We start from the raw sequence: 24760 nt of genomic DNA, 5'->3' as shown, positions 1-24760 counted from the left end.
AGGGCTGAGACAGAGGGTTTGGTTGGAAACACCAAACAGGTGTATCTAAGATGCCTTCCCTGCAGACAAAATCGCCTTCAGAGGAAATGACGCCTGTGCTGAGTCTGGAGCAAAGAGTAGGAGCAATCCAGAGGAGGAGAATGAAAGTACAGAAATACAGGGATAGTGTTACATTTCTTGTAAAAGGAGCTCGCAATGGCAAAGAGAAACAGGCCAGGGACAGATCAACAAAATCCCAGCCTTGGAAGTCAAGGAATTTAAAATATCAGAAAAGTCAGTGGAGATGGAGAAGGAAATAGAAACCCACTCCAGTATTCTCACCAGGAGAATCCCATGGACAGATGAGCTGAGCAGGTTACAGTCCATGGGGTCTCAAAGAGTTGGACACAACTTAGTGACTAAGCAACAACAACTGAATAGCACAGGGAACTATATTCAATATTCTGTGATAAACCATAATGGAAAAGAATATTAAAAAAGAATCATATATATGTATTATGTATCTGAATCACTTTGCTGTACAGCAGAAATTAACACATCATAAATCAACTATATTTCAATAAAATCTAAAAAAAGAAAAAAGCTGATGGAGAGACATTGTTGAATTTTAGCAATGAGATGGACTTGATCAGATTTTCATCTTGGAAAAAGATCACCTCAGCTTAGTTTAGAAGCAACAGCAGAAAAGAAGCTTCAGCTCTACTGCAGGCAAGCTACATGACCACCTCAGTAAGCTAAAGTAGCAGTGGGATGAGGAGGAGATCAGCTTACACAGAGCAGACATCATTTTGGTAGGACTTGGTGACAGTGGGATGTGGAAGAAGTGAGGAGAATCATGGCCGACTCTGAGGTTCTGACTTGGACGACTGAATGAACAGTGGTTAACACAAAATACAAGAAAAGGAACAGCGGTCTTGGAAGCAAATGAGTACAGTGCTGTGGAAAGTCACAGAGGTCACTGTGCACCATGACGATAACGAAAAGTGTTGAAGAGGGCTCGTCTGATGGACACGGCGTGATTCGGTGTCTTTAAATATCCTGGTTTGGGGCTTTGACGACTCAACAAAGTGAAGGCTGGAAAGAGAGCGTGGTGATCTGGTGGGTGTGTCCTGGGAGGAGGAGAAAGGCATGGCCTGAGCTAAAGCACAGAGAGGAGTGGCCAGCTGCCCAAACACTGAGGGCCTGCACACCTGAGAGCTATTACTGTCGCTGAGAGTCTCTCCTGGCATCAACCAAAGCACCTGGGGCTCACCACCAAGGTAAGAAGAATATATAAATAGAATATTTTATACAGATATATATTCTTCACCATGTTACCAAATGTCCCACCCATTTGGCCAGAGAACGCTATAGAACAATACATGGGCAAAGATTCTCCAAGTAGGCATACAATTTTCAAGAAATTTATTTCCTCATTTATATGAAAGTTTAGGGCTTCCCTGGTGGCTCATCTGGTAAAGAATCTGCCTGCAATGCAGGAGACCTGGATTCAATCCCTGGGTTGGGAAGATCCTCTGGAGAAGGAAATGGCTACCCACTCCAGTGTTCTGGCCTGAAGAATTTGATGTACTGGATAGTCCATGGGGGTCACAAAGAGTCAGACACAACTGAGCAACTTTCACTTTCATGAAAGTTCAGAAAAGGTAAACATATATAAAATTAATAGAGGCAGAAAGTAGATCAGTGGTTGCCTGGGGCTGGGGGTGAGAATGGGGATTAACTATAAACGACTGGAAGGATCTTACTGCAGTGACGAAAATGTTCTAAGACCGTCGTAAGGAGGTTGTTGCAATGTCACTGTATACTTAATTTTTGTATGTAAAGTATACTTCAGTAATTTTGCTTTTTAAAAGGGAAATCAATCTGCAGATCTTCAACTTCTATCTGTGGTCTTTTTGAAAAATGATCTGCCTGAGAATGCACCTGTGTTCAAAGTTACGCAAAATCTCTTTTTCTATCTCCCCTTCCCATTAGCCAAACTTGAAAAGGAAAGAAAGTCACATTATTCTACTGTGACTCAGAGTGAAAAACTTCCCAGTTGCCAAGAAAAACATTCTAACTACCGGTTTCTGGGATGCTTCATTTAATATTTAAATGCCTTAGGGTTTCTTATCTTTCTCTAGTTTATATTTAATTTTGTTAAGAGTATAGCCTGGTATTAGAAATTAAGTGTTTCAGCTTGTGTTGGGCTGTTGTGAATTTAGATAGAACTTGGGGGGGGGGGCAGTGGGTGTGTTTAAGGACCTTTCCACACCTCAGCTCTCATCAGGGAACATGTATGGGGGGTGGGATGGAGAGTTATACAGGAACAAAGCAAAGATAATATTGATACAAAACAAAAGTCAGTGTTGAAACTATAGTGTTTTCAAGAATTGGATCAGCTAGATATTGAAGAGGTTCAGAATAAGCTTCCTCAAAACATGTCACTTTGTCATTTGGATTATTTTGACTTGAAGTCAGTCAAAGCCTAAAAGACTCAGAAAGACCTTTTTATAATACCTCTACCTTCAATGCCTAAAACAGCTTAGATAGAGGAAGAGAACTATCACCAAAGAAAGCCACAAAGAATAAGGGCCAAGGATATGGGAAACTGGCAGGGGGCTTCAGAGTCCTCGCTGTCCCCATTGCCTCTGCATGGCCGGGCAAGAATTTATTTACCAAACATTTGTTCTCCCCATCTTCCTATGAATTATCTTCCTTCACTTTGAATCCCAGACCCCTACCTTCTCTCTTAGCTCAGAATGACATGTAAGCCTCAATTGCCTGACTTTCTTTGACCCTCTTATGTCTATTTGAGGTTCCCACAAGTGTGAAGTTACATTTGTTTTTCTCCTGTTAATCTGCCTTATGTCAATAGAGAGGGCATATGTATGTCTTTGGAGCCAGAAGGCCTAGACTCAAATTCCAGATCTGACTCTTACTAGCTGGGTCACCTTGGGGAAGTTCTTTAACCTCTCTTTGCCTCATTTTGCCCATGTGTAATATGGGGATAATAAAGCACCTATCTTCAGATTGTTCTGTGGATTGACTTGACTCATATAATGTATTAGAATAATATTAGCCTTATAGTAAATATTTGATAAATGTTAGCTATTGCTTTGGATGGCTGAAGACATTATATAAATGGCATCATACAGTAAAAAAAAAAAAAAAAAATCTGTCTTATGTCAGTTTAATGAATACACCAGCCAATAGGGTAGGAGAAATTCCGCCCCCCAACACTGTCTTGTACTTACCCCTTCAGAATTATGCCTTCCTGGTCTCCACTCTGTTCTGTGCTCTTGGAGTCTGTCTATACCTGACCTGTATAGATTATATCTGGCTTCCCAAAGGGTTCTGACAATGGAGGATGCCATCGATGGTAGTAGTATTGATAATAGTATGTCAGAGAAGGGAAAGGAATGAAGTTGTAGTGGTCACTCCTTCAGATCCCTCCTGCAAGGATGCCTGAATCTTGCCAAAGGATGCCTGAATCTTGCCAAAGCACTTGACCTGAAGTCACAGCTCCTGATGGGCAGCCCTCTAGCTCTCTTTGTTGGGGTAACCCACTTAAAGATGCTTGCTCAGTGGAAGAAAAGCTATGACAAACCTAGACAGTATATTAAGAAGCAGAGACACAATTTTACCAACAAAGGTCTGTATAGTCAAAGCTATGGTTTTTCCAGTAGTCATATATGGATGTGAGATTTGGACCATAAAGAAGGCTGAGTGCCAAAGAATTGATGCTTTCAAAATGTGATGTTTTCACTCATTATCAGAGAAATGCAAATCAAAACCACAATGAGGTACCATTTCACACCAGTCAGAATAGCTGCTATCCAAAAGTCTACAAGCAATAAATGCTGGAGAGGGTGTGGAGAAAAGGGAACCCTCTTACACTGTTGGTGGGAATGCAAACTAGTACAGCCACTATGGAGAACAGTGTGGAGATTCCTTAAAAAACTGGAAATAGAACTGCCATACGACCCAGCAATCCCACTGCTGGGCATACACACTAAGGAAACCAGAATTGAAAGAGACACGTGTACCCCAGTGTTCATCACAGCACTGTTTATAATAGTCAGGACATGGAAGCAACTTAGATGTCCATCAGCAGATGAATGGATAAGAAAGCTGTGGTACATATACACAATGGAATATTACTCAGCCATTAAAAATAATACATTTGAATCAGTTCTAATGAGGTGGATGAAACTGGAGCCTATTATACAGAGTGAAGTAAGTTAGAAAAACACCAATACAGTATATTAGCACAAATATATGGAATTTAGAAAGATGGTAACAATAACCCTGTATGTGAGACAGCAAAAGAGACACAGATGTATAGAACAGTCTTCTGGACTCTGTGGGAGAGGGCAAGGGTGGCATGATTTGGGAGAATGGCATTGAAACATGTATATTATCATATGTGAAACGAATTGCCAATCCAGGTTCAATGCATGATACAGGATGCTCGGGGCTGGTGCACTGGGATGACCCAGAGGGATGGGATGGGGAGGGAGGTGGGAGAGGAGTTCAGGATGGGAACACATGTACACCCAGGGCAGATTCATGTCAATGTATGGCAAAACCACTACAATATTGTAAAGTAATTAGCCTCCAATTAAAATAAATAAATTCATATTAAAAGAAATTTTTTTAACTAAAAAAAAATATGTGATGTTAGAGAAGACTCTTGAGAGGCCCTTGGACTGCAAGGAGATCAAACCTGTCAATTCAGGAAATCAATCCTGAATATTCATTGGAAGGACTGCTGCTAAAGTTGAAGCTCCAATACTTTGGTCACCTGGATCCGAAGAGCTGACTCATTAGAAAAGACCCTGATGGTGGGAAAGATTGAAGGCAAGAAGAGAAGGGGATTATAGAGGATGAGATTGTTGGATGGCATCACCGATGCAATGGACATGAGTTTGAGCAAGCTCCAGGAGTTGGTGATGGACAGGGAAGCCAGGCGTGCTGCAGTCCATGGGGTCACAAAGTGTCAGACACGACTGAGTGACTGAACAACAACTTCCTCTTCTCGTCCCGTCAGGCCTGGATGGTAGCTGTTGCTGACTCCCCTGTCACTAACTCCAGGTACCACACAATCCCTGCACCTTTCCTGTACCTTACCTTTGAAAATAGTCCCTTCATGAAAACTCTGTTTAATTTTTCCAGTTTGATTCTGTCATCCATTTCCTGACAGTATTCAATTGATTTAGGACCTTTGTATCCCCTGCTACAGTAATCTCTTAGCTGCCAGATCAAACTGTATGAGCACACACACACACACACAGAAATTGTCTCTAGAAGGCAAAAATCTAACCATGTCAATATCCGACGCTTTCACCTTTCTTATTACATTTCAATATCTGCCCGCTGCCCTCTGGATACAGTTCAGGCTCTCTGTCTTAGTATTCAGTAAGTGCCACCATCTGGCCCTTGATTAATTCCCCAGCCACATCTCTAGTCCACCCCCACTTCACACTGGATGTTTCAGGAATAACAAACTCTCTGTAGTTTCTCCCACTGTGCTTTTCTCTCCTTGCCACCTTCCTTGCACTTGGTGTGCCCTCCCATATTCCTAAACTCCTTATTTCATTCATCCTTTGAGAATCAGCTAAGGAGGGACTTCCCTGGTAGTCCAGTGGTTAAGAATCTGCCTTCCAATGCAGGGTACACGGGTTCAATCCCTGGCCAGGGAACTAAGATCCCGCCTGCCTCGTGGCCAAAAAACCAAAATGTAAAGCAGAAGCAATATTGTAATAAACTCAATAAAGACTTTAAAAATGGTCCACATCAGGGCTTCCCTGGTGGCTCCATGGTCAAGAATCCATCTGCCAATGCAGGAGACATGGGTTCGATCCCTGAGCTGGGGAAATTCCACATGCCATGGAACAATTAAGCCCATGCACCACAACAATTGAGCCTGTGCTCTAGAGCCTGGGAGACACAACTACTGAGCCCACGTGCTGCAACTGCCGAAAGCCTGAGTGCCCAGAGCCTGTGCTCCGCGGCAAGAAGCCTCTGCAACAAGAAGTACACACTGCTTACCAAAACTAGAGAGCAGCCCTCGCTCTCCACAATTAGGGAAAAGCTGGTGCAACAACAAAAGACCGAGCACAGCCAAAAATAAGTAAATAATTTTTTAAAAAAGGTTCACATCACAAATAAATATAAGAAAGAAAGAGAGAGGAAGGAAGGAAGGGAGGGAGGACAGGAAAAACAAAAGAAGAGGGGAAAAGGTGGGAAGCATGGAGAAAGGGAAAATCCATCTGTACTGTGATCCTTTTCTGCAAAATTGAATACATGGATTTTATATGAGAATGGATATGCAGAGAGGTAGCTAAGGGAATTGTTAAAAAAAACCCACAATATTTAACTTGATATCAAATTTTTACTTTCTTCTGTTGAAGGATAATTTTTTATAAGGCAAAGTCATACTGTCATACAAATATAAAATGAACAAGTACCAAAATTTTTACTTAACTCAATAATTCATGAAGGGAACCACTAAGATATTATAACTGATTCAGAAGTGAATTCAAAGAACCGCACATAGAGGGAGACCATAAGGAAAACTAAAATAAATTTGCTTAATAGATGCAAAGCTGATTTCTTCCACAGTGGAGGGAAGGAAACCAATTGAATCTCCTCCAGACAACATTTATTTGCATCTGTGGATAGGCGTCATTTGCATTGCTATCAGTCGTAAATAACCCAAAGGCAATGAAAGGTGCAGTGACCCCACAGGATCTGATCACCTGAGAGTGTGCTAGACAAAGCCTGGCTTACCATGGAAGACATCAATCCATTTCAAAGTCAGATTCACTATGAAGCCTTTCACAAATTTTCCCTGAATTTTCTCAAATATATATTTTTTAATTTTGCAGTGAACATTTACACCTTTTCTAAAAAGCAAGAATCTTTTAAAATGAAAATAACAATAAGAAAAACTCCTTTTCCTGAGTTCACTCTGGTACTACTTTCCCCAATATATTTTATCTAACCACTGTGACCTCAATGTTCAGAAACTGTGTTCATCATATTTACCTCCTAACATTATGGATAATAACAATTTCTTTTATCTGCAGACCCAGTTCAGAGTATGAGAACTTTTGAAGCAGGAGGAAAGGGGGCAGGGCACAACCTTTTAGGGGCTTCCTGCATAGCTCAGTTGGTAAAGCATCTGCCTGCAATGAGAACTGAGACCTGAGTTCAGTTCCTGACTTGGAAAGTTCCCCTGGAGAAGGAAATGGCAACCCACTCCAGTATTATTGCCTGGAGAATCCCCTGGACAGAGAATCCTATGGACAGAGGAGCCTGGCATGCTACAGTTCGTGGGATTGCAAGAGTTGGACACAACTTGGTGCTATCTTTCTTTCTTTCACAACCTTTAAAAGAGTGACATAGCGTGAGGACACGACATAAACTGATTAGAACCAAATAGGTCCAAGATGGCATATGAGTCTACTTCTACTAGACCTTGAGCCTCAGAATATGCTCATTTTAACACATCACCTAAATGACATGCTCACAGGCTCCATGACAGTTCCAAGGCCGATCATAAAGGTCAGAAAGTGGGCCACCATGGCCCAATTCCTGGAAATGCCCACCCCTTTCCCAAAATAGCTAGAATACTCCTCCCACTCGTTAGCCTGTGAAATCATCCACTCCAGTCTGTGGAGTCACAAACAGTTGGACACAACTACGTGACAAAGCACGCACATAAACTCTGACAGCCCCATACCACGGCGCTGCCTTGCCTTCTGAGATGGCTCACATTCTGTCTGCGGAGTATGTTTCTCTCTAAATAAGTTCACTTCTGTACCATTTTGTTTCCTACTGAATTCTTTCTATATCATGACATCAAGAATCTGAGCTTCACTAAGTCCTGAGACCAGGTGAGTGATCTCAGTTAAAAGACCACGGGTTCAAGCCCCAATCTGCGTTGCACAATTTCACTTTGAGTACCAAAGGTAAAACTCTGATAGGGGCATCTTTGTATTCCACGCACTCAGTACCTAGCAGGTTCCCATTAAATTTTTGTTGAAAAAAATGAGGAAACTAGTACACTCATAGATTTTGTATCTTTTTTTCCAAAATAAAGAAAGATGTGAAGGAAACATGTGGGGGGTATCGGGGGGTGGGGGGGGAGAAATGCTTAGCTTTTTGATTTCCCCAGGTAGATTCTTCCTTGTCAAAAAGACTGAGAAATGGTTTGGGAAACGGAGATCGAGGGATTCTGTTCTTGGACAAGATGAAGCCCCAGAGATTTAAGAATAAACTGCCTGGAGTGACACTGACAAAAAGTTAAGTAGGAGGACAAGGAAACCCTTCTATTTTGAATCCCTGGCTACAGGGGAGGTAAGGAACCATAATAAATGAACAGGAACCATAGGAGCTAAGTTTCTGAGATAAAAGATTATGAATTTTTGTGTATATAGTTTGCTTCAAAAGCATTACCTGCTTTGATATTTGCCTAAGATTTACTAACGTTTAAGTGCTTAAATAAGGGAATTGGTTTTATGTAAATCAGCTCAGAACTATAGATTTGTGGAGATTTGAGCAGAGGATCAGAATCCTAAACATCAGGAAAACACAAGTTCACTGTGCACACAAGGCCTGATGCCATTCAAAGCTTGAGCACTTAAAAACCAAGAATGGCTGCTTGAAAGTAAATGTTTGCAGACCTGAGTTGAACTGACACAACAGGACAGCCCAGGGGAAGAGTGTGACTAAGAAATTTAACCCATGGGTCAAAGGGGTCCCTACAACCTCACTAGCTCACCGCAGCCAGATCTCAAGTCATTCCTTTATTTTCATTCCTTTAACAAACATCTGTTAAGCAAGTACCAGGTGGTGGGCACCCTGTTAAAAGTGATAAATGCAACACAGTCCTTTAGAGTTAGTGCCATAAATGCTAGAAGGGGAGTAAGCACAGGACCACTAGGTCACATGGAGGAGATAATACATCAGAAAGGATCCCCTGAAAACAAAGAGGCTGAGGGAGGAAAGGCAGGGAGGGCAAAGCACTGCAAGCAGGGTGAGCTGCATCCAGAGGCTGGAAGGACAGAATGATGAAACACACATCAACCCTTATAAGAAGCTACAGAACTGCTTATATTTTAGGCACTTTACAAAGCCCTTTCACACCTTAATTTGCTTGGTCTTCAGGCAGCAAACCTGTACAGTACATGTTCGTTATCCTAGGGGTCTTGATGAATGAATAATTTTTGAACTTGTGTGAGAATAGGTTAGGATTTTCTTCTAAACAGCAGAAACCACTCCAGTTAGTTTAAACAGAAAAGACTTCATATGGGAAAGTCTGTGTTCAGAAAACCATGAGAAGGACTAGAAGAACAGGCTCTAGGCTGAGCTTCCCAGGGTGCTCCCCAGACATCCAGGGAACTAGCCCAACCAGGGAGGTGTTGCATCAGCTCCTTATTCAGAGACACTGCTGACTGCAACTGTGATTAACTTTCTACCCAACAGAAACCAGTGTGTTTAGGCCCCTGACCCGAGCTTGGAGGGGCCTCCTGTCCTCTAAGGCCTCACTGTCCATGAGCAGCACCATCAGGGGAGCCAGGGGTAGCACCAACCCCATCAACAAAGTCCCCGTGGTCACAAATGGGTGAGAGAACATCTGGGGGACCTGGGAATTGTGGGTGTCTCTAGATTTTGTCGACCTCATTGTTAACTTCATCCCCACAGAGCACAGCCTACCAGGTGGAAGTGTCATAGTTTATTTGAGAATGTGACCCTAAGGAGAAACAAGGAGGGAAGCAGGAAAGGAGAGAAAGCCAGCATGGGCGGGTCATGGAGTTGGCTGCCACTACAGGCCACCAGGTGCTAGATTCTACAGGTCCTCTGGGAAACTTAGGAACTACATCTCAGAGCGTCCATCAGGGAAAGTCAGGGGGACAGTTCAGCCATTCGTGACATTCCTCCACTGATCAAGAGTCGCCCTGGATGGAGTGAGACTCCGTGTTTCCATGTTGCGTGCTTGTAGGTGCCCAGTGGTTTCACAGACTGGAGGCAATAAGCTATCAGGTTGCAGTCGTTTGAATAGAAGGTGAAGCTAAGTTCAGATATACACAGGCAGCCTGTTCAACACACCTGTGAAGGGAAGTTCCCTCTTGACTCTCTCCCGTCCTCTGATCATCCATAAGTAGGGCACGAGGTTAGCTGCTCCAGGATAGTAGGAAATTGACTTGGGTCCTTAAGGCTAGAAATGCAGCAAAAAAGGAAGGGCTCAGCCCCGGGCTGATTGTCACATCTTCTCCATCTCTCCTGCAGGATCAACTTCACCATCGCCCAGTGTCTGGCCAGGATGGGGCCCACGTGGTGGTCAGCAGCAGGAAACAGCAGAAGGTGAACTGGGCAGTGGCAGCGCTGCAGAGGGAGGGGCTGAGCATGACAGGTACCGTGTGCCACATGGGGAAGGGGAGGACTGGGAGAGGCAGGTGGCCATGGTGAGAGGCATTCAAGGAGGTAGAGATGGAGCCACAGGGATACTGCTGCCTATAACCAATCCTAGGGAAGGACATGACACGAATCAAGTCAATTCTGTTTCATTTGGCCCCTGCCCAAGAGGTCCACAGTCTGCCCCATAGATCTAGGCAGGAAGAGGAGATGCTGGTGTGCAAGAGAAGGTGTGCATGCTTAATTCTAGCGTCAATATTGGCAGTATGTACAGAGTGTTGTCAACTAGGGAAGCTCACTCTAAACTTGCTGTCTAGAGGTTTTATTGGGAGTCAGTCACAAAACACTCACATGATTGATCTTAGCTACTCACCAGAGATCAGACTCATGTGGTGTGTCACCATAAAGGGATTTAGTGCTTTTCTAGATATGAAGAGATGCAAGGATTGGGATCATGAAATCAGTTCCTGAAGACATCGAACTTCCTAAAGACTTGTTCCACCAGTTTCCATTGGGCACTAGTGCCTCACTTTCCACCCTGTTGAAGGTCAGCAGCTGCAGCAGCACAGGTTTCAGTCTCTGCAGAGGCAGATGGCAAATGCCCTTGTTGTTGCTGTTCAGTTGCTGGCAAATGCTCTTGGCAAGAGCCAATTTGTAGTTGACAGGCAAGTGCCAGCTTGTAGTTGACACTTTAAATTTGATTCAGAGACGGCTCCTCCAGACATCCTTAGCCTTCTCCTTTCATTCAACTAAGCAAACATTATCAACGACTACTACATGGTGGTCATGGTATCAAACAGTGCCTTAAGTCTCAAATATTTATGCACGATCAGTACACAGGTGACCATTAAAGTTTTAAAAAATCAAGAAAGCTGAAACTCTGTATTGGAGAGGGAGACAGGTCTGCAGGGACATCTGAAAACTAAGTAGTTGCAACAACTGTGGGGGCTGAAGACTCTGCATGAATATAACAGACACAGGAGTGGTGCTGACCATCCCATTTCCTCTCCTACAGACATGGAAAGACTAGAGCTTCAGCCTCCCTGACGGCTAAATTGAAGCTCTGTCATAATTTCTGCCTGTGCCTGGCTTTCTTAAGATTCTCCCAAGAACCTTGGCTCACCCTCTCTCCTGTTGGTATGATTGGAAGTAAAGAATTCTGAAATGATGGAGTTGCCAGGTAGAAACAGCCAGATTCCTTGAGTTTCTACTTGAAGAACAGCTGCCCAGGAGGGACACAGAGCCTGCACTGGACTGTGACACAAGCAATAAATTCTTCCTGGGTTAACCCATGGAGATTTGGGGGTTACTTATTACCTAACCTAACAGCCCGCCCGATTACCGTAAGTGAGTGGGGAGGGGGAGGGTCAGGCAGTCACTTTTCCCCATCACTAGTAGTAATCTCAAGCATAGACTCCCTGAAGCCCAGAAAAAGGAAGGAATTGGACTCCCTACGCAAGTCTGAGTCAGGGGCAAGAGCCTCCTCATAGCCTCTCGCCTTCCTGCAGACTGTCTCTAAGATAGCCATGACTTCTCCTTCTGGCTGACTCCCTCCTACTCACAAAGGCTATGGCCTCCCCAGTTGACTTCCCAGGGCGTACCACCTGCCACCAACTTCAGGAGGAAGAACAGCTTTAGGGGACAAGCAGGTGCAGAGACTGAGATGACAGAATATGACAATGGACAGCTACCCACCAGGGCACTGAAGCACTGGAGCCTATTTCCAGAAGTCCCCCAGGATATGAGTTGAGTAGATTTCTTTATTCCTCCTATTTAGAACTTACCCCAGTCCTTCCCGGGTCCATCCTAGTTTTCCTGTGGTTTCATGCCCTTTAGGGCACTGAGGCTATAAACAGGTTCTTGGATGCCCTTCTCCACCCCCGGACACCTGCCTCATTTTTTTCACTGCAGTGATGTTGTTTAGCAATGGCATATAAACTTTCTAAGCTGAAGGCAGTGCGGGGTCATTTGGCCATTACATAGCAGTTACTTGATAAATTCCTGTTGAATCATTAGGATAATTAAGGGAGCTTGGATCAGAGGCAGACCCTTAGCATCTCCAAATCAGATATGAAGAGAAACCAGTAGCCACACTAATCCCCAAACAGAAAACAGCCAATCCCACAGCAGGACCAGTGTTCCACCTTCAAATGCAGAGTCGTGAAGTTCTGGCTTAGAACTTAGAAGGAAGAACTATTCCGTTCTCCAGCCCAACACACTGTCCAGTTACATTTCCTGTGTCTGAACCAAAATGCTGGGGATATAGAATCACTAACCTTCCCTCAGGGCCCCTGAGAAATTGATACTCCCCGGGAAGGCTTGACATTCCCTGGGAGACAAAGAGAGAGAGAACCTGAGGGCACTGACCAAACCTAATAATTTTATCTTGAATCTAACTGGTTACCAGAAATGTAACGGAGCAATTCCTCCCTTTGTGAATTATTGTTACACCAATAAAGGATATTACACTGAATGAGGGCCTGGATTCAGACTCTGTAGACAAATGGTGCCCCGCTAGCCCTCCCCTGATGTATTATCCACTAGGATATATTCCACAGAATCTCTGAGGAGCTAGAGTTGCCCTGACCAAGACCAGCTGGCAGGTCCACTGATGTGGCCCCTGAGAGAGAATCGTGAGGAAGAGGAGGAGGAAGACGTGGTGGAAAGAGGACTCAGCTGATGCCAGAAACTACCCTGACCCTGTCAGCCCCAAATCAGGTTTATGCCCACCCCCGCCACCAAGGGCTCAGGGCTGTTTTGAGCAGTTGTAACCCAGGGGAGAGGGCGTTATCTCTCCACACTACCAACACACACACACACACACGCACACTCACACACACACACATTTCATACCCACACATAACCCACTAGGAGGTGTTTCCTCTTACTGGGAAGGCTGAGGTGGTGGGTGAGGGTTGGAGAAGTTGCCAGGTGATGACACACAAATGGATTCTCCACCAGGCTGCTTTGCCAGAAGTTTTAGAATCTAACTGACAAATATTTGCAGCCCAAAGACAGGAACAAAATAGTAACCCACTCCCCAATTCTTTTCCTGATTTCTGGATATTCTTAAACCTCATTCAATCATTTTATTTTTAAAACAAAAAATGTAAAGAATAAAATTTAAATGGCTTATAATACCACATCTCAGACATTTTCTACTAACCATTTACAAATGAAAGCAATATGATACTTGGATATAATTAAATAAGTCAAATATTACAGAGAGGTATAAATTGCTTTTTAAAAACCTGCTATTTTACAGCCTGGATGGAAGGGGAGTTTGGAGGAGAATGGACACATATATATGCATCGCTGAGTCCTCTCACTGTTTACCTAAAACTATCACAACTTTGTTAATTGGCTATGGTGGTGGTTTAGTCACTGAGTTGTGTCTGACTCTTGTGATCCCATGGACTATAACCTGCCGGGCTCCTCTGTCCATGGGATTTCCCAGGCAAGTATACTGGAGTGGGTTGCCCTTTCCTCCTCCCCAGGAAGATCCTTCCGGGGATCTTCCTGACGCAGGGATCGAACCTGGGTCTCCTTCACTGCAGGCAGATTCTTTACCAGTTGAGCCACTAGGGAAGTTAATCGCTATATGCCAATATAAAATAAAAAGTATATTTGCTATATACCCCAATACAAAATAAAAATTAAAAAATAAAATAAAAACCTGCTATTTCATTCCCAAAAGGAGAATCTTACTCCAAACAGTGAAGTCAGCTGGGTGGCCAGTAATCCAGTTCTAAAACCCTATTCCATCATCTGCTTTTTCAGAACACCCTGGTGCCCACCATCCCTGCTTGAGTTCCCCAGGAAGCCAACTCTGAGACAGAGATTAACATGTAGGAGGTTTGCTGGGGAGTGCTTTTGATGCCAACACCGGGAAAGGGAAGAGAGGGGAGCAGGGTTGGGCAGAGGATAAGGTCTAGCTGAATGAATGCAGCCTCGATGGAACGTCTCAGTCAGTCCTGCAGGGAGCTCTGAGGATGGGATGACCCTTCAGAACTCTCCCAAGCTGGAGTGAGAGGCCTGGGCTCCATACCACTCATTCATCAACCACTGGACGTGGGCTGCTGAAGAGGGGTTCTCTTTGGCTCTCTTCAGAAATCCCTGAAGGGTGTTGATTGCTGAGGACTTTCTGCCAGCTGCACTCCCAGCAGTTGAGATAATAAGTGTTCTTATCCTGAAGGGTAATTTGGGCAGCAAATATAAGCAACCACCATATAACCCAAGCTCTGGGACTAGTCGTACCTATTATATAAACTCTGAGGTACTCTTTGTCAATAGAAAAATGTCCCTGGGGATTAAGTGCTCTGTCCTCTGCTCATTCCCAGGAACACAGAACCTTGACATCGTGGAGCCTGTGTCCTCAACCAACCTCAGAATCTATTAATAATTTTGTTATGGCTCAATCATATGGCTGTTGGCAGGAGGCCTCAGTTCCCCACAGTAATTGCCTCTCCCTAGGTCTACGTCGCAACATGGTAGCTGGCTTTCTGCAGAGCAGGTGGTCCCAGAGATCTAGAATGAGGGGGAAAACTCAACATCATTCCAATCCCAATCTCAGACACAAATCACTACTTCTGCCACATTCTATACTTTAAAAAGCAAGTCACTAAGTACCTCCTACACTTAAGGTAAGGGGAATTAGGCTTCACCTTTTGAAGAAGTAGTATCAAATAACTGTGGATATATTTTCAAACCACAACATATATAGAGAAGGATATTTCCCAAATCAACAATGATAGATACTTCTGAGAAAGGGAGTCGGAGGAGTCAGGTAAAATGAAGTTTTTGTCTTCTCTCTGTTTTTTAACAATAAGATTGTATTCTAGTCACACTCTTGTAATTAAAAATTAAATATTTTTGACTACTATACATATGGCAAGCAATGAAACTGGTAGGAAACCAGAAGCTCACCTAAGGGACAGACTGTGACTTATCGTCTATCTCTCTCATGGTTTCTCCTGCCTGAACCCACCCCGTAGACATAAGGGAACAAGGAAGAAAATGAGCATAGCTAAGAGCTTCTCAGAGGAGTCATCATTTTCCTAGCACACAAACAAGGAATCAGATGACTGCACTTTATTGAGAAGTGAAAGGCTGGGAAAAAACATTAGAACCATTAGTCTGTTTCCTCCATCCCCATTCTTCATCCATAATTTCATTTAATGCAGAAATCTTCCCATTAGTTTTGATGGCTTGATTACAGACTTTGGATGGGGTGCAGACAACCCAGGGAAAGTGTCCAAGAGGGCTGAGCTGGGGAGTTTACACCCTGGTGGCTCTCCTCAATCTGGACCCGCAGGTCCACTGCCATTCCTGTATTCCACGTAGACCTCTCCTTCTTCAACAGCTAGGGCCAGAGCCAGCATCGCCGCACAGTTAGGGGAGCCCTGTGGGAGAATCCGTCCCTGCCCCAGCAGAGAAAGCACAAAGCGATTCGTTAGAGGCTATCCCCTGGGAACTGAGGGCTTCCTTGGAATTTTCTCCCTCCTGGGAGGCAAGGTGTCTCCACCCTTCTTGGGCCTTTGCTGACCCCTTCAGGCGAGGGAAGGAACTTCAGCTATGTCCACACAAGCACAACACTCCCACCTCTTCAGGCCCCAGAGCCCCCAGGCTCTGTCCCACATGGATAAAACCTTGCCCATCAGGGCATCAAGGAGGAATAAATAGGACCTTCTCTCCTTCTCCTCCTATAAAGAAAAGTAAATGTGACTTATTCCACTCATTTTACAGACTAAGAACCGCTCTGTGGACCCCAAAGGCATTGAGAGAGGCACCCAAGGTTCAACCACTATCTGTCTCTAATCTAGATTCACGGCTCATATTTGTCTTTTTGGTGTGTGACTCACTTTTGGAGGAGATCATCATTGGATAACTTCTGGTTTGGAAGACTTTGGGGATTTGAATTTGAAAATTTTGATATTCGCAGGATCCAACAATGAACACTTCTGGCTTGAAGTCTCAGAAAGGGAGATTTGGAGCACCCAGAGAGTAGTAACAAGGAACGAGCCACCCATGGGAAGTGGGATGTAGGCATCCTTCTTGAGTTGGAAGGGAACGTGTGGGTGTAATAAATATCTCCACCTCCCTCTGCGCCCTCCATGTCCTGCTGATGCCGACAGCAGCCGAACCCAACCAGAAGCCAGAACCCATCAAAGTATGTTCATGATGTCTGTATGGGCCAGCCTCTCTGTCTTTAAGTGGATGGGTGGAAAGTGAGTCTGGAAGGGCAAAAAGAAGACACCCAGAGCAGGAACCAACAGAGGAAAAGAGCTGAGCTGCTTTTTGCGCCTGTCTCTATTAATGATGCGAACAAATTGAGAAAAGAATACATAGCGATTCAGGAGCACACCTGGGGAAGGCAGCGGTTTGTGGTGCACAGGGCTGCGCACCAGAATTTTGATTACAGTTGGTCCACTTGATTTTGAGATTTATTTTGAAAGAGTTATTAACTTGAGCTTTAAACACGAACAAGCGGAATGATTAATTCTAAAACTGCTGTTGTTGCAGATCTTATCCTGAGTGCATCCTCATTAAAAAGAGAAAAATTCTTCCAAGTCATGAAACACAGTACCAGTCGATTTGTGTGAATGTGGAATCAGGAAGTAAGTGTCTATGTCAGGAAGGCTTGAGTGAGGACACCAGAGAAGTCCGATGGAAAGGACAAATGTCTTTAAACCTTAGAGGAGATGCAAAAGATTTAGGACAGGTCTTCTTAGCAGACGGTGATTCTTCCTCTTGGTCAGATGACCTGCCTATTTTGGGGTTAATCATCTCCATTTTATTCTTTTCAACATGAGGACTGTTTGTGAAAGAACAAGATGATTGAGAACTCAGTCATCTCTTTGATCTACTAGGAAAGCTGGAAACTTTCTCCGTATGTTTTTTTAAAATTTCATACAACCCTAAACTTGATCTTCCATCTTCCCTAAATTCTATCTGTACTTTATCTTTTGTGGAATCTTTTGGGTGTCCACAAACAAGTCCTTCATAATAAGATAGTTTTATAACACTTTCTTATTTCAGGTGGGTAAACCAAGGTCTTTTTCCCATTGACTTTAATAAAAACTGAAGGTATGAACACATCAGTGTCTAGTACAGATGAATTCACAGCCATTTTTCACAAAGAGGACTTGGAAGGGAGATACTTCAGGTGATTGTCAGCAATTTTAACATCTGGGCATACAGTCAAGTTCCCTTTAATTGGAGCCTTCGGGTGAGCTGGATTTTTGTCTCTTTGCTCAGAACCTCTGAAGGGGAAAGTTAAGAAAAGTTGAGTGTATTGCTATTAATTGCTTCTTCCCATTCCTGCAGTCTGAGAATCTAATGAGGGGAAACTAATAGGAAAACGTTTGCTGTGGTTCCACATCCTTTGATAGGTGGAAAGACAGTCAACACTAGATTTTCTATTCATTTGCTCACAAATGTGAGCCAATTTGGAGGTAAACTAGACAGGATCGTTAACTATGAGGTCAGGAGTTTGGTGTTCTAATTCCACTGTTTTACTAACTAGCTGTACGTGCTCAGGGAAATTTTACTTAATTATCTATTTCTTACAGCTTTCCGGCAGAACGACTGGAACAGAGCAATCAATCTACATTCAGGAAACTAAAATGTCAGGTCCTAGGAGCAAGGGAGGTGGGGTATGGTAGCTGAGGGTGGCCACAAGGACAGAGGTCACACCACACAGGACCTCAGAGACCTGGTTAAGCATTTCATTCTTTACTCTAAGGTCATCAAGAGGGCCCTGAAGGGTTTCAAGCAGGGGCTGACATACCTACATACTGGCTTGAAAAGATCATCCTGGTTCCATTTTGGGAGATGTATCAGAATTTCCTATGTAACATTTGAAGTTCATTGTATCAAAACATGTTCACATTACATGTGTTCCTATGCTATAGTATAAAAAAGAATTTGTCTGGTCTTTGTCCCTGATTCATGGCACAGAGCTTCTAAAAACTCTTGGAATTCCCCAAGTGATAGAAGTATATTTGTTATTCCTGAGCCCCTGGGCCATACTTAAGTTTATATTAATAAGATGACTCAGGAACTTCCTTGGTGGTCCAGTGGCTAGGACGCTGTGCTTCCAATGTGGGGGGCACAGGTTTGATCCCTGGTCAGGAAACGAAGATTCCATATGCTGTGTGATGAGGTCAAAAATAATAATAAGATGACTTGAGGATCTTCTAAATAGCTTCAGGATGGGCTGGTCACCGGAAAGATCAACCACCCAATCGGAACTTTAAATGATATGTGACCAGTCCAGTCCTACTCCCACCGTGGGGAGAGGGACTGGCGACTGCATTCAGTCACCTGGTCAATGATTTAATCAATCGTATCTATGTAATGAAGCCCCAATAAAAACTGAACCCTGGAGCTCAGGGGAGCATCATGGTTGGTGAACACATCAATGTGCCAGAAGGGTGAGGCATCTTGGCTCCCCAGACACAGCAGAGAAACTCTGTGTTCCAGACCCTCCCAAACCTCACCCCATGTTATCTTGTCATATGGCTGCTCCTGACCTGTATCCTTTATCACAAAACTGTAATCATATAGTGCTTTCCTGAGTTCCATGGGTCATTCTAGAGAATGATCGAAACTGAGGGGAGTGTGGGAAACTCCTGGACTCGTAGCCAGCTGGTCATAAGTGTGGGTGACTCAGGAACCCCCAAAGTGTGCCTTGCAACTGAAGCCAGGGCAGTCTTCCGGAGGACTGAGTTCCCACCTGGTGGGGTCTGCATGAACTCCAGGGGGTTAGTGCCAGAATTGGATTGCAGTACACCAGGTGCTGTCAGACCAGTTTAGCTTGAAACAGAATCCCAGGCTATTTTGTTTTGCATGCTTGTGTGCTAAGTCGCTTCAGTCGTGTCCAATTCTTTGTGACCCCACGGACTGTAGCCCGCCAGGCTCCTCTGTCCATGGGATTCTCCAGGCAAGAACACTGGAGTGGGTTGCCATAGTCTCCTCTAGGAGATCTTCTCAACCCAGGGATGGAACCTGCGTCTCTTATGTCTCCTGCATTGGCAGATGGGTTCTTTAGTCATTCTCAATCAATTTCAAGTCAAAAAACCTTTTGTCAAAAGGAGTTTTTAAAAAATTGTACCCAAACTAAGAAATGGACATATTTGTCTGCATTGAAGAAAAACCACTGGCTTTGGGCAGCTCAAAATTCAAACCTGGTTACCTGGTGGCCCCCCTGAAGCCTCAATGCCACTCATGCCTCTGGTTATTAGCCCTAATGTAACTTGGGAGTGAAATCTTGCTTTTCCATTACTGGCTATACTGCAGCCCCTGATATTTGCTTCTGAGATGTGTTACTGTCTCTGGGCCTGGGAGTCTGCATGTCTGTCATCTCTGGCCACGCTGTGTGGACTTCCTTCCCAACAAACAATGTGGGCTGGATATTTCGGTGACCTTTGAAATGAAACTTCAACCTTTCATGGTTGTTTAAACTAGTTGCTTACATAAGCATTGTTTGCCAACTCTAAAACTCCTCCATCTTCATACCCTTTCTGTACCAGCACACGCCTTGGTTTCCCTGCAAATCAATAAATATTGAACTATGCTTGCAATCAATCTAAAATTTATTGAACATCTTCTAGAAATGACTACAGTAAAATTTCAGGTTAATAGTGGGCAGGAGAAAAAAGTGTCTTCCAGAATACTGTCTTAACATGGCCTATTTCAGTCCAGACAGATCACAGGTTACACATTCAATATGCCCAAGCTAGGCACTGAATTAGAAAGGTCCTTTTTATTTTTTTGGCTGTGCTGCATGGCATGTGGGGTCTCAGTTCCCCAACCAGGGATCAAACCCATGCCCTCTGCATTGCAAGTGCGGAGCCAGGGAAGTCCAAGATACTGGTATTACATGATTTAACAAATTCTGCCATTAAAGTTCTTTAGACCTTCTATGGACTTCCCTGGTGGACCAGTGGCTAAGATTCTGTGCTCCCAATGCAGAGGGCCCAGGTTGGATCCTGGTCAGGGAACTAGATCCCACGTGCCACAAGTAAGACCCAGTGCAACCAAATGAATAATTTTTTAAAGTTTTTTAGGCCTTTTTAATTATTTGTGTTATAAATTTGGTTATCAAATTTTTCACAACTAGAGATAAAAACCCATTACAAATGATTCGCAAAAACAGCTCTCTTCTCAGGTATCCACAACGTCAATGCTTCTGATCCCAGTAGCATAATAATAATTGTCCATGAGGAAAATCCCCAATTGTCCATCACCTTTATCATAGATTGAGCTGGAAGAACTCCACCTGGCCACAGAGGAATTGTTTTTTCTGCCTCCCACTATATTAAATGCTCTTTTACCACTTTCCTCTTTGCCTTACCATCCTGGACATTCTAAACATTCCTCCCAGAAAAACACAGAAAAAATAAATCTTTTAATGTTTAGAAGTTGTTAAAAGGAAAGGGTTGACTGGCATTGCCCTTGTGCCACCGGTCGCAGAGCTCTTGATAATTCAGTCTCTAGGCCTCATTCTGATTCATCGTGCAGTTCAACATCGCTGTCACTACTGTCATCAGCCTAAGGCTGGCTTTGCAAGAATCACATAGAACCACAGGGAAGAGAAACAGCTAGTGGATCCTGCCCTCAGCTTCCTATGTCACCTTCTTTATTTCATGCCACCAAGACAAAGCTTTATTACAAAGCTTACCCTTTTCCAGCTGAGCTATTTAAAATCCTAAAACATGACGCTGTTAGAGTGCTGCATTCACTATGTCAGCAAATTTAGAAAACGCAGCAATGGCCACAAGACCGGAAAAGGTCAGTCTTCATTCTAATGCCAAAGAAGGGAAATGCCAAAGAATGTTCAAACTGCCATGCAATTGTGCTCATTTCATACGCTAGTAATGTTATGCTCAAAATCCTTCAAGCTAGGAGCTGGGAAAGATTGAAAGCAAATGGAGAAGGAGGCAGCAGAGGATGAGATGGTTAGATAGCATCACCAACTCAGTGGACATGAGCCTGAGCAAACTCTGGGAGATGGGGAAGGACAGGGGAGGCTGGCCTACGGCAGTGCATAGGGCTGCAGGGTAGGACGTGATTTAGCAACTGAACAACAAACCTCAGTCAACTTCATCAAGACTTCTAGGGGATCATTAGAATTATGTCATTACTGATTGTTCCTGAATATAAGACAAGAACAATATTCTCTATTTTGGAGTAGAAGGAAGAAAGTATATGGCATATAATATATGTCAGTTCAGTCGCTCAGCTGTGTCCACCTCTTTTCCACCCCATTGACTGCAGCACGCCAGGCTTCCCTGTCCATCACCAACTCCCAGACCTTACTCAAACTCATGTCCATATATATATATGCAGTTATATATATATATAGTTATATGTGTGTGTGTGAGAGGTGAGAGATCTCACATAGGCCATCAGTGCATGTATGCTCAGTCATGTCCGATTCTTTGCGGCCCCATGGACTGTAGCCTGTCAGGCTCCACTGTCTATGGAATTTTCCAGGCAAGAATACTGGAGTAGGTTGCCATTTCCTACTCTAGGGGATCTTCCCAACCCAGGGATGTAACCGGGGTCTCCCTCATTGCAGGCAGATTCTTTACCATCTGAGCCACCAGGGAAGCCCCTACATGTGTGTGTATTATCCATATATAGATACACAAATATACACACACGTACATATTTTGGCTCTTTTTGTTTGTATGTGATTTCTATACCTTCTCACATAATTTTTCCAAAATATTTTCCCTTACAGAGAGTATTCAAAGGTATTTTCAGGTAGTAGTTACCAGAAAAAAGAAAATCAGAGTGCTTTAATAAGCTTTTATGGTTTTCATAAAAATTAAGTGTCTTTTTAAATATAACTGGTCCTTGTAATTATATAAATGTAGTCATATTAAACCCAGTAATATAATTGATGAGATGTTTTTGATCTCCAATAATTGGACCAACTACAAAGCCAACTAAGATATCTAAGTGTTATTTTCATTCCCAAAGAAAAGAAAGGGGAATGAAAAAAAGATAAAACCTTCTTGGTCACAGCTAGAACCCAGAGGACCGTTTCACCTGTCTCTTGGCATGAATTTTACCTCAAACGTACACATACAAAAATCTACTTCAAACAAACATCTACCATTAGCTCAAACCTGATCAATAAAGTCAGCAGAAGCAGGGCCCTCTTCATACCATTAGAGAGAAAATATACCTGCATTATTCGGGAAACCTGAGGAGAAAGAGATCCAAAAAAGATTTTCCCCTTGAAAATAGTAAGAAAAGTAAGTAGCCGTCTTTTAGATTCTGTGAATGGGGTGATATGGCTGAAACTTATTATACGGGTCTTCAAAAGATCCTTGTGCTGCTTTAGTTTTTAACCATTTTTTAATTTAGCTATAGTTAATTTACAATGTGTTAGTTTTGGGTATACAGAAAATGACTCATATATATACAGCTTCTTTTTCACTCTTGGTTATTACTACATATTGAGTATATTTCCTGTGCTATACAGTAGGTTCTTGTTGCTTATCTAGCTTATATATAGTAGTATATGTATGTTAATTCCAAACTCCTAATTTGTCTCTTCCCTGCCTGCTATCCCCTTTGGTAACCATGTTTGTTTTCTACGTCTGTGAGTCTATTTCTGTTTTGTTTAGATTCCACATATAAGTGATATCATATCTTTGTCCGACTAACTTCACTTAATGTTTCATTTCACTTATTATACAGGGTCTTCAGAATATCCTTGTTCTACTTTAGATTTAACTCCAGGGCTTTGTTCATTCTGATAGTGGGATGACACATGTGTTATGAGATGAAACAGAAACTTCTCTTCTGCTAGCTGAAATGGACTTCCACTCTTCAAGTCGCAGGACAGAGTTTTTCCTCTTAGCTACAGAAATCATTTATTTCTTCACGATCTGAACTAAGACAGCACAACTGTTCTGTGAAGGGCTCAGGATACACATCAACTGGTGTCCCTTGTGTGAGTGGGACTCACAGGAGCAGGGTCAGCAGGGCCCAGGGTCTGCCTCCCGAGTCCTGTAAAGAGATGTGCTGGGGCCAGTGAAAGACACGTGCTGAGGAGAAGAGCTCCAGAGGGCCTGTTCCCACCCCTGGTATCCCTCTGTCTTATGAGATGGGTATAAAAGCGTCCTCACATGAGGGATTAAACATTTTGTTTATGCACACCAAGGCCTTCCCTCCCCGTTGGCTCAGATGGTAAAGAATCTGCCTACAATGCAGGAGACCCAGGGTTTGATCCCTGGGTTGGGAAGATTCCCCTGGAGTAGGGAATGGCTACTCACTCCAAAATTCTTGCCTGGGGAATTCCATGGCCAGAGGATCCTGGCAGGCTAGAGTTGGGGTTGAAAAGAGTCGGACACGACTGAGCAACTTTCTCATGCACGCCAAGCAGTTCTCATCGTGGGTGCTCACTGTCTAGGGGGATTCTCGGATGCCTCGGTTTCCAGACCCTGGAAACTTCAAGTCCCCGGGGGGACGTTGAGTCTGAGAGCTGGCTCACTGCCAGGCAACTTAGAGAGAGACAGGAACCCAGTGTCAGAGTCACGCACCAGAAAATGCTGCTGTCTCCACAATACACAGCGGTACATAGTTGCACATACATTCCTACACAACATACAGAAGTCTACAGTTGTTGGGGAGAGATGGGAGTAATGAATAGATTTTATTTTTTTTAAGCAGTTTTTTAGTTTCAGGCGATGATGATGTGTCAATGTACAATCAGATCAGATCAGATCAGTCGCTCAGTCGTGTCCGACTCTCCGCGACCATATGAATCACAGCACGCCAGGCCTCCCTGTCCATCACCAACTCCCGGAGTACACTCAAACTCATGTCCACAGAGTCGGTGATGCCATCCAGCCATCTCATTCTCCGTCGTCCCCTTCTCCTCCCGCCCCCATAGGGGCATCAATTGCAACAATATTAGGTCTCTGTGTTTAAGGCAGACTTAACGTTAGAAGCAGTCCCCAGGCTAGTTGGAATAAGGTGACTGGTTGGATTTCTAAGACCTGATAGAGTTTATGAGTCTGTTGCATCCCACGTGAAGGGCAGTTTGGCAAGGTCAAGAACGAACTGTCTCTGTCTCTCTCTCATTCTTGATGTTAGAGTTCCACATCCACCAAGTCCTTTTTTTTGTTACTAGAAAAGGCAATAGTCTTCCTAATTTTCATTCTTTTAAAAGTACCTTCTCTTTCTGCTTGTTATCAAATGTGTATTTTCCTTATTGTTTAAAATGTGTGTAAGAGGGGACTAAGAGAGGCATTCGGACGCTATTACCGGGTTGGGCGGGCCGGCCTAGGGAGGGGTTTGGGGGTGAGCCCTGGGTCCCCCACCCGCTGAGAAG

At 43.7% G+C, this 24760-nt stretch overlaps 1 long non-coding RNA gene across 1 annotated transcript; it reads left to right on the top strand.

Annotated features, from left to right (window-relative positions):
• The first annotated feature begins 1189 nt into the window (after positions 1 to 1189).
• LOC129562926 (uncharacterized) lies at positions 1190 to 12058 on the top strand. Its single transcript, XR_008687279.2, has 3 exons — positions 1190 to 1259; positions 10279 to 10402; positions 11420 to 12058. It is a non-coding gene; the product is annotated as an uncharacterized LOC129562926 (long non-coding RNA).
• Positions 12059 to 24760: the final 12702 nt, after the last annotated feature.

The sequence above is a fragment of the Moschus berezovskii genome, chromosome 9 (genome assembly GCF_049115385.1).
Source record: "Moschus berezovskii isolate FMDL1 chromosome 9, NW_MosBer_1.0, whole genome shotgun sequence".
Taxonomy (NCBI): domain Eukaryota; kingdom Metazoa; phylum Chordata; class Mammalia; order Artiodactyla; family Moschidae; genus Moschus; species Moschus berezovskii.
This window is presented reverse-complemented; position numbering and strand designations above follow the sequence as displayed.